At 41.9% G+C, this 10304-nt stretch overlaps 2 long non-coding RNA genes across 2 annotated transcripts; both read right to left on the bottom strand.

Annotated features, from left to right (window-relative positions):
- Nucleotides 1–3470: 3470 nt before the first annotated feature.
- Nucleotides 3471–4112, bottom strand: LOC149768113 (uncharacterized). Its single transcript, XR_016399912.1, has 3 exons — nucleotides 3839–4112; nucleotides 3669–3764; nucleotides 3471–3575 (listed from the first exon to the last, which is right to left on the bottom strand). It is a non-coding gene; the product is annotated as an uncharacterized LOC149768113 (long non-coding RNA).
- A 155-nt stretch (nucleotides 4113–4267) lies between these two features.
- On the bottom strand, nucleotides 4268–6887 carry LOC148714126 (uncharacterized). Its single transcript, XR_016399911.1, has 3 exons — nucleotides 4825–6887; nucleotides 4643–4723; nucleotides 4268–4562 (listed from the first exon to the last, which is right to left on the bottom strand). It is a non-coding gene; the product is annotated as an uncharacterized LOC148714126 (long non-coding RNA).
- Nucleotides 6888–10304: the final 3417 nt, after the last annotated feature.

Raw genomic sequence — 10304 nt, 5'->3', positions numbered from 1 at the left:
CTGAGGTCGACCCGTAACTCCAATAAGGAAATAAAACCTGAGGTCAATCGACTCCCTCTTCCCTTCTATTTTCGTGGAGTCGACCTAAGTTCCCTTCCCGTGCTCCTTGCGTCTCTTCGTTCGTCCAATTCCTTACTTCCCTCCTCTCTATCTATCATCCATCCGTCGCCATGCCGAGGAAGCAGGTCGTGCGGCCTTCAAAGAAGAGAAGTAATGTTCCGGAAGCAACCGAGCGAAGGTCCAAGGCAAGAAACGACGTTCCTCCTCCTCGTCCGCATGCTCCATCTCCTCCTAGGCAAGTACCTTTGGTGACTCGTCGTGTTTCTCTCGGTAGGAAAATAGATTTCGACTTCTTAGAAGCCCAGGGTTTTACCATAGGTCTGAAGCTGAAAGCCATGGGTTGGGAAACCCTATGTTCCCTTGACATTCCGACGTACCCGAACCTTGTTCGCCATTTCTATGCCAATCTCAAAACCGGAATTGCTACCATTGAAAGTGTGGTAAAGGAAACCCCAATTCTGCTAAACCCGAAAACCCTAGGGAGTCTTGTGAACATCCCAACCTCTGGTTCAACCGAAGATTTTTTAGAAAATAGAGTGTTGGGCATTCAATATCTTCTTGGCACAGAAAATGTTAGTCCACTTGAGCAAATTTCGGCCAACCGACTTAGTGTGGAAAATCGACTATTACATCATATTGTTAGCCGAATCCTCTTTTCGAAAACAGGTAGGTTTGATTTTGTGTCCGAAAGAGATATTCTTGTTATCTTCCACATTCTGAACGGTAGCCCCCTTAGTTTACCTCACCTGATTATTAGACACATGGTAGAGTCTGCCTCTAGAGCTAGGGCATCCTTGCCATATGGAATGCTCTTAACCTTAGTCTTCGAGGAGTTCGGTGTAAATACTGAAGGGGAACCATCTACAACTCTTGGTCATTGGGATACTTACAATGACCGGTCGCTACATCGAATGGGTTTTCGTAAGAAAGATGGTCAGTGGATAAGAAAAGATGAAGGGAAGAGCAGTGCGTGCCATAGAGAAGAGCAGCGACCTGTCGAAAATGAAGAATCATTTCATCCTCCCACTGAAGAACCAATTGCCCAAACTCAGCAGCCCACTGAAGTTAGACTTAGTGCTGAGCAGTTCAGAGCACTAAGGGATGATATCGTGCAAGAGCTAAGAAATTCTAGAGATGTTGCTTGTACAGACTTGGTACCTTCCAATGCAACCGTGTGTGAATTGGTCGCTGAAATGAGGGCGGAAATGGTCAGTCTTCGATGTCTTCTTCAAGGACAGTACCAGAGATTTGTGGACATAGAAGAGGAGACCAAAAAGCTTCAACAATCTGTCAAAAAGGACATGGAGAATCTGAATGAAAATGCACAGGATGTATGCGACAAACTTCTACAATCACTTCATAAGATCAATCAGACTTTAGCTGACCTGAACAAGTCCTATCTCCAGTCCAACTCTGAAGTTGCAGCCATTCTGCAGAAAGTTTCAGAAGTTCTGGGTCTTGTAATGGGGAGACTGCCAAGAGCTTCTTCGAGTTTCACTGCCCCATGATTTCTTCTTTTCGTAGAAACTAAGGTTATTTTGTCTGCAAGAGTTTAATAGGTCTCGAGGAGACTCATTGTAATATATTTATGTAATGTCAACAATTGCAATGAAATGTTCTATTTTTGACCAACATGGCTTGTATAATGATATTTTGATTCTATGGTAATTGTGTATTCGTAACATCCAGAAGATTGCTAAAAAAGGAGAAAGAAATAAATGTTAACTAGATTAAGGGAGTCGACCCCAGTGAATGGCGAGTCGACCCCTTAAGTGGCACAGAGACAAGACAGAGAGCACCCAAAGTTAGCCAGAGCCTAAGTGTCGACCTCAGGCAGACTGGAGTCGACCTCTGGACATAAGGGAGTCGACCCTTAAGAGTGCCTGGTGTGCTGGGGTCGACTCCAGTCTAAGGGAGTCGACTCCAGTGAATGGCGAGTCGACCCCTTAAGTGGCACAGAGGCAAGACAGAGAGCACCCAAAGTTAGCCAGAGCCTAAGTGTCGACCTCAGGCAGACTGGAGTCGACCTCTGGACATAAGGGAGTCGACCCTTAAGAGTGCCTGGTGTGCTGGGGTCGACTCCAGTCTAAGGGAGTCGACTCCAGTGAATGGCGAGTCGACCCCTTAAGTGGCACAGAGGCAAGACAGAGAGCACCCAAAAACAGCCAGAGCCTAAGTGTCGACCTCAGGCAGACTGGAGTCGACCTCTGGACATAAGGGAGTCGACCCTTAAGAGTGCCTGGTGTGCTGGGGTCGACTCCAGTCTAAGGGAGTCGACTCCAGTGAATGGCAAGTCGACCCCTTAAGTGGCACAGAGCCAACACAGAGAGTGGCTGGTGTGCCAGAGTCGACCTCCGGACATTCAGGTTTGCATCCCTTAAGAGTGGCTGGTGAGTTAGCTTGACTCGTCGCGAACAAATGTCGACCTCTGAATTTAGGATGCTGTGCCAGACTCGACTCGTGGTGTGCCAGTGTCGACCTCTGAATTTAGGATTCAACCACATGAATGGTAGGCGACAGTTTCTCGAACTCCGACACGCTTTATGAAACCACCAAAGTTGATGCATATCATTATTACTTTTGTGCAGGATGATATTGTTACGATAAACTCGTACTGTATAAATCAATTTTTAGGTGGCTCAGTTTAATAAGTCACCGTAGACTTTTCGTTTAAGCGATGAGCATGACAGGGAGTTGGAAAAATTGCCAATACATGAGGACTTTGCACGGAATAATGATATTATGTCTGAAAATATTTTATTACAGAGAACAAGAAAATTACAGTTGGACAAACATCCTTTATAACACATTTACAATCAAGTTTTACAACTAATTTGCATTCATGTGATACAACACGTAGTCTACGATTTCTCTATACAAGTCTTCCCAGGGTACATTGACCTAAACCTAACGCTGGCAACGCTCCCGGAATGCAATAGAATACTCCCTGCAGCCCAGCTCCTGTATAAAGATGGATCCTTCAATTCTTCCTTTAATGGTCTCGTGCTGCCTCGGGTAAGTCCCTCTGCAAACATAAGCATGTATGCCCCGCAGTCAACACTATCATTTCGTTGTTGTGCACATTGTCGAATTTCAGAATATGCTAATTCTGGGATACGAAATCCGACAACGTCGTTTAGCCACGATCTCACAAAAGAAGCCTGTAATAATGTGAAGAATGCAAAATTTTAAGAACATACGCCTGCTAAAGAAGGTTCTCAGTAATATTAGGTTTCACAAGTGATACCAACATATCTAACAGCGTCCTCCCCAACGTCGAAACTCCACAAGGAGTTGTAGCATTCGAAACGCTGGTCCTTCAAGTCCAGAGAAAGTAGATACCAATGCCATCCCGTATTCATCGGAATGAAGAGATATCTACACTTTTGAAGATCGGCACGTCTGAATTCCCGAAGCCATGTTTGAATACTGGGCAGCAATGCCTCTATGATTCTTTTGGTAACATCAGTGGTAATTGAGAGGTAATCCAATGGTAGATGCTGGAGCACGGCAGCCTGCATACAATTTATTTAACACAGCTTAGATGGCACGCTGAATTTCAATTGGAAAAATGTAAGAACGAGACATCATGAGCAGTAATTCAAAACCTGGATCTCGCAGCGCAAATATAAACATGGATTGTCAATAATCTCATTAGTGGCACGAGGCAGAAGCTCCAAAATGCGAAAGTACACATTGATTACCTGTACGCAATAAAAGAAGTACGCAGTCAGTACCAAATTACAATTTGCAGTAGTAGTTCATTGTAGGAGCATACGTCACTCCGTAGAGCCTTGTCATGCAGGAGCTGCACTAAGGCATCAGGGCTGCATGCAGGTTTGGTACGATCTTCGTCCTCCCATATTATATCCCTACATAAAACAGTTATGTTTAAGAAACTTGAAATGCGATAATTGTCAAAAACGGTCAATTAATATAATTAACTTACCCAAACTCATGTTCTTCGAGGAAGAATTTAATAGCTTCTTCATACCTAATAGGGAGTATACTTGTCCCCTTCCCATGAAAGCTACGTTTCAGTGCCACTCTCTGAACATCCTTAACTTTAAATAAATGGTGACGACAGATATTTTGGTTAGGAAACTTAACTGTATAGACTTAGCAAATTCAATATGGATAAATAAACACATATGGACGAGACAACAATTCTATACCGCTCCCGGGGGAGAGGTTTCCTCCCATGTTGGAGCCGATTTTTGGAGCTCCATTAATGAACTTGTCGGTGGGTCGAATATGTTGGTTGACCGAGCGGGCGAATCCTCGGACACAATAGTAATTCCCGTACAAACCTCACCTTTTTCGGCAACTTTGACCCTTTTTTTAGCCCTTTTATAGGTCTTTGGCTGGTCTGATATGGCCTTCGCTTTCTCCGATGGCTTGCGCTCGCGTGCTCCCAGCTTCACGCGCTTGCATAAGGAGGACACATATGACCTGGGAGCTCTCTGTTTCTTCTTAGCTTCAGCATCAGTGGACGAAATAACCTGATTTGAAAATGCATTTCAAGACAATTTATAGTACCATTCTCAAAACTGCGAACACTACGTACCAAAAAATTACATACCTCCACCGAATCAGCACTATGCTGCATATGATCTTTATGAAGAGCATCGTCGTGAATAGGTGGATCAACTGTAGTATGCTCCTTCACGTAACCAAGGAAGAGGTTGTTTAAATCAAGCAAGTCGATTCATACTAGAACTGGTAGTTAACTTGTCAGACCTTATACAGAGGAAGCATGCTTACCTCAGGAGGAACAGTAGCATGCCCACCAGGTTTGTCATCAGCCAGAAGGCCCTTATCTCGTAGGACCTTCTCTATTGTCGACACCCTCTTATCGAGCTGTTCTATGCGGGTATTCTCAACATCCCCAATAGGATGAGGGTCTGCTAAACTAAAACCATGTTGTACCAAACACGTCTCAAGCACTGTGATACGTGTGTGAATTTCCCGCAGCGGATGTCGATCACTTTGGCTGGATGACGGAATCTAAAACAATACAATAATGAATTAGCTTGTATGAATTGAACAAACTGTAGGCATACATCAATGTGTGCAGACTTGAACTATGTGCCGACAAGTGAAAAGTGCATGCCAATTCAAAAGTGCATATATTTGTGTTTGTAAATGCTATGTCACAGTAAGCTGCTAATACCTGAGTTCCGTCGTGCACGGATTGTTGATGTTCTGTCTCCGTACGCCTCTCATCAGGCACACGTAATTGTGGCCTTCCAGCTGAGAGAAGGTGCAACTCCTCCTCTCTTGGTTCTAACTTCTCAATAACCTAAAGCATTCGAACAGTTAAATTAACGTACAAGTTAAAATATTTCCAATGTAAGAATTCAACATTCAAACCTCAAATCGTTTTAAATTTTTCATAACATCCGCAATCACGTCCACCCAGCGGGGAAATGGGGTGTTGTTCCAGCGTACGAGACGTGGATACATGAACGGTGGCCGGTGCCTTCCAACAATGCTGTTAGCATGCTCAACAGCCCATACCTGCCATTCATTATTGTAAACATCAAATTACATCTAAATATATATATCGTAACAATGAAATTTAAAAAAAACATCTTATGATGCTTACCACCAAGGCGACCGTGCAGCCATCCATGTATCTACCAACCCCTTTGCCTGTGACGTTCCTAGTCTTCACACTATCGGCTAGACTAGGTATTTGCTGCCGAAGAAAAGAGAAAACGGCAAGACCCCAACTATACGAACCTAAGCGGTCTAAATCATCGACATATGAACATAATGTCTTAGGGACATAGTAGCGTACGGTTGGGAAGAGGATGGTCCCAAAAAGATAAAGAACCCATAATTTTGTAAAATCCTCCACATCTTGTCGACTGCTCTTACCGACAAGGAATTGTAATCTACTTTTAATTGCATCTCTACTGGCTTTCTGGTGGTCACCATCAAAAAACCGGTTGATGAGGTCACACGTAACCCTCCCCTTCCTATGCAGTTGCACCTCATCACCCGTCGCACTCAAACCAAGGATTAGTGCGAAATCAGTCCCTACAAAAGGCACTATAACCCTACCAAACCAAAAACCCTCCTCAACATTATCCCAAAGGGAGAGCAATGTGTCCAAGACAGGCCTACTCTGTTTTATATACGGTAGACCTAGCATGTGCCCAAATGGAGTGCCACGTATTCTTTCCTTCTGTTCATCAGACATGAATGGGATTAGGGTGACCATAAAATTTACAAAGTGGTTGAAATAACATCTTCCATTAACCATAGTACTCGGGCCAACAGAGGATTTTTGGCCGATACTCTGCTTTGGGGCCATCTTAGATTTCTGCATCACAAATATAGTTACAAATTATGTTTTTGATAATATCAACAAAAAATAAATCATCCTAAAAACTAAAACAAAGTAAACAATTAGCACGGAATGGAAGAAATTTTCCACAACAAATTTCTCAAATGTGCTACCACAACCTCTCTGTCCATTAATCCCGCAAAACCACTGGACCATTCCAACAACTACCTAGAATGCCGTACAATACTGCATATCACGTCCGTGTTCAATACATTATTCGAGAAAGTATGCGGTGACAAACCTGTTGAAGGAATGCAGAAAATATCTCCTTGCTTCCGCCTAAGCTTCCGCTACAAACGAACAGGGCGAAGTCGGTTCGAAGGGGACAGAAAATAATCTCCTTGCTCCTCAGAATCGGATCGGAAGGGTTCTACTTTTCCAAAAGGGGAACGGCTAAACAGGGGAAAAGAGGAAGATCGAGTACCGTTGGGAAGTGATTTGCAGTTCTAGGGTTCGAAACCGAGGCGTTCAAATCAAGCGAAATCGGGCGAGATTTTTATGGAATTCTTTCCGTCGGAAGAGAGGATTAGGATACGAAGATTGGGGACGAACGAGGGCTAGAATTGAGGGACTTTGAATAGGGCTCGTTCAAATGAAGACATGCATACGAGGAACGACGGAAGAGGAAACAGGTCAGGGGTATTTTGGTCTCCTTTTGAGATTTGATATGTCTTTGGACCGCTTATTAAATGCACAGTCAACAGGGACTATTCGTTATACAGGGTCAAAATTTGGACCGCGAAGCAAATTCCCCAAAAAAATTGACGAAATCAACGAGAGAAAAAAGAAAAGAGAACTGCAAGCAAAACAGCGACACGATTCTCGAATATTTGGTCAATAAACATATTTAGCGGAAAGCATCAAAATTTTACATATTACCTCAAGGAGAAGATAGTGGTGCAGAAATTAGTGCTCACCTCAACAAGAAGGATTAAACAGGCATACTTGGTTCATGTCAAATCAGTAATGCTGGGAGCCTAAGGCAGATTTATGTAAATTTCATATGAAGCCGTGCCTGGAGGCTGGGGGCTGTTATTTTAGCTTTCAATAACAGAAAAATCTCTTGACGACAAAGAGAAAAAAAGAAAAAAAATTGAAATATTCCATCCAAAGAACAAACTTTCAACTTCAAGGAGGTTTGAGCATGCAATCCAACATAGGTACCGAGGAAAAAAAGCATTTAATCCATACTGGCTGAGAAAAACAAGGTGTTACTCTTCTCTGCCAAATTTCGGGAATCACCAACCGGAATCAATATCTCAAGAAAATACTTCGGCGATGAGCTCCATTCAAAGTTGGATCTCCAGTGGAATGGACAGAAGGACAAAAAGAACTCTAAATAAAGCTCGGCCACGGTTGGAATTCAATAAAATATATAAATAAATCTACCTCATCCTATGAGCTTAAGTTTTTAGGATAAGTAATGATTTCATGTGAGAAGGAGTGTAAGAAAATATAAAATATATAAATAAATCTACCTCATCTTATAAGTTTAAGCTTTTGGGACAAGTGGTGATTTTAACAAAACTGTTAGGTGCATCCCATCTTATGTGAGGTGGGACCCAGCAACTTAAGTGAAGAAAAAAAATAAAAAAAAAAGAGAAACAAAAGTAATAAAAGATAGGTTAGGGCTCATTCTATGAGAGAGGGTGAGAAGAAAAAGAGAGGAGTTCTCTTAGTGAAGTGCTCGTGGAATCCATCTCAAAGAAGAGATGAAGATCTTATTCAAGACATTTCAAAAGAAAAAAGAATCTTGTGCAAACCTACATTTGATGAGATTGTTCTCATTTTATTATTGGAGCCTACACTCTTTTTCATTTCAACTCTTTGTTTGTGATTCAAGATCCTTGATGCATGTGATCCTCTAGCTTAGCGTAGAGAAGATACTTTGTAAACTCATTATTGTTGATAGTGGAGGTTTGAGGTGGACTTAGGTCCCATGACTTTTTCTCATATTAGATGACTTTATACCTAAAAATTGTTGCTTTTTACTTGTATTTTTTTGTAGTTTAATTTTGGTAGCTCTTACATTGATTAGTTGTTATGGTATTCCCATTCTACTCATGTAAAAATAGAAAAGTTTGTCGAGTGAAGAGGCTTTTTCTAACAAAAATCCAAAGATCCTAAATGGATGGGCGTTGATACTGGGAATCACATAAGTAGATAGGTTTTTAAACGTCTGTCATCCGGGTGGCTACAACCACCTTAACAAATAAATTACGAGTCCAAAAGGGCGTGGAACCAGTAAATTCGCGGCCTCGTCATCGTCATTTTCAGTACCTTCTTAATTCCAAGCATTTCCCGTCATACTCAAAGTCGTGGAGGCCCCCGCGGAAGAACGGAAATCCAAAAGGGTGGATTAGAAACCGTCGCTTATCCAAAAATCTCAAAATAAATCAACTATATGGCACCTTGCTCCAAACTCTGGGTGACACCGAACGCGAGTCTTATCACAGGGCTTCGTTCGAAACAAGAAAATCGCAGAAGCGCACAGATCAGATCACCAGTGGAAGGACAACGATTTCTCCGTGCCATGGAATTTTCTTTGACAAAAACTTGCGTCCGCTTGCTAAGCGGCAACGATACTGAGATTCCCCGAGCAATGGCAGTATCATTCAAAACAGTGACTCCGTCAGCCATGGCGCCCGTTCAAGACAAACAAGTGGAGAAGTTTTGCAACCATCCCGAGAGGTCATGTGGCTGGCGAGAAAAATCCAAGTCAGAACGCAATAAACATTGACGAAATCAACGATAAAAAAAGAAAAGAAAAGAGAACTGCAAACAGTAAAGTAGGAAACTTATTTAACGAAAAGCATCAAAATTTTACGTATTACCCCAAGGAGAAGATAGTGGTGCAGAAATTAGTGCTCACCTCAACAAGGAGGATTAAACAGGCATACTTAGCTCATGTCAAATCAGTAATGCTGGGAGCTTAAGGAAGATTTATGTAAATTTCACATAAAAATGTTGCCAAATTAGGACCGTAACTGGAGGCTTTTATTTATGATTTTATCTTTCTTCACTTGAAACTTTTAAATATTAAAAGTTGAAATATTTTAAGAATGCATTTGGCTGTTGAAGTTTTTTTATTTTTTTTGGTAACGGCTCTTGAAAAGATAAAGGTACAAATTTCTAAAAGAAAATTTCAATAGCAGAAAAATCTCTCGACGACAAAGAGAAAAGGATAAGAATTGAAGTATTCCATCCAAAGAACAAACTTTCAACTCCGTGGAGGTTTGAGCATGCAATCCAGCACCAGGTACCGAGGGAAAAAAAAGCATATAATCCATACTGTCAGTCATGAAATATCACATTTTAGATAGGAAACTGCCGAGGGCCGAGGAGACACGACGACAAGCTCAACTAAACTTTCATTTACGCTTGTTGCTCTGAGAGGATTTTCACAAACTGCAGATAAGAGGAAAAATGGATTTATAGAAGCAGGTACCTGCTCAAATCACAAATGAACATGTTCCATGAATTTATAAAGCAGTTTAAAACAGTTTTCTATGGCTGTGATTGCTCAGTTGCACTTTAAAACAGTTTTCTATGGCCGTGATTGCTGAGTCCAAATTCCGTCTGCTTCACGATTAGGTGGTTGCTGTCAGATACAGCTGCCCTGCAATTGTAACACCCAGCCCAAATAATAATAAACTCGGTCTAGTCCACTTGACTAGCCCAAATGTAAGAGTGAGTAGGATATGGAGGGGAAAAAAAGATAAAGCCCTACTCCAAGTCCAAATTCCGTCTGCTTCACGATTAGGTGGTTGCTGTCAGATATAGCTGCCCTTAAATTGTAACACCCAGCCCAAATAATAATGAACACGATCTAGTCCACTAGACTAGCCCACATATAAGAGTAAGATTTGGAGGGAAAAAAAAAAAAAAA

The sequence above is a fragment of the Phoenix dactylifera genome, chromosome 3 (assembly GCF_051530095.1).
Source record: "Phoenix dactylifera cultivar Ajwa chromosome 3, Ajwa_hap1_PhDact_Kaust_v1.1, whole genome shotgun sequence".
Taxonomy (NCBI): Eukaryota; Viridiplantae; Streptophyta; class Magnoliopsida; order Arecales; family Arecaceae; genus Phoenix; species Phoenix dactylifera.
Note: the sequence above shows the minus strand (reverse complement) of the source record. Positions and strands in the feature narration are given on the sequence as shown.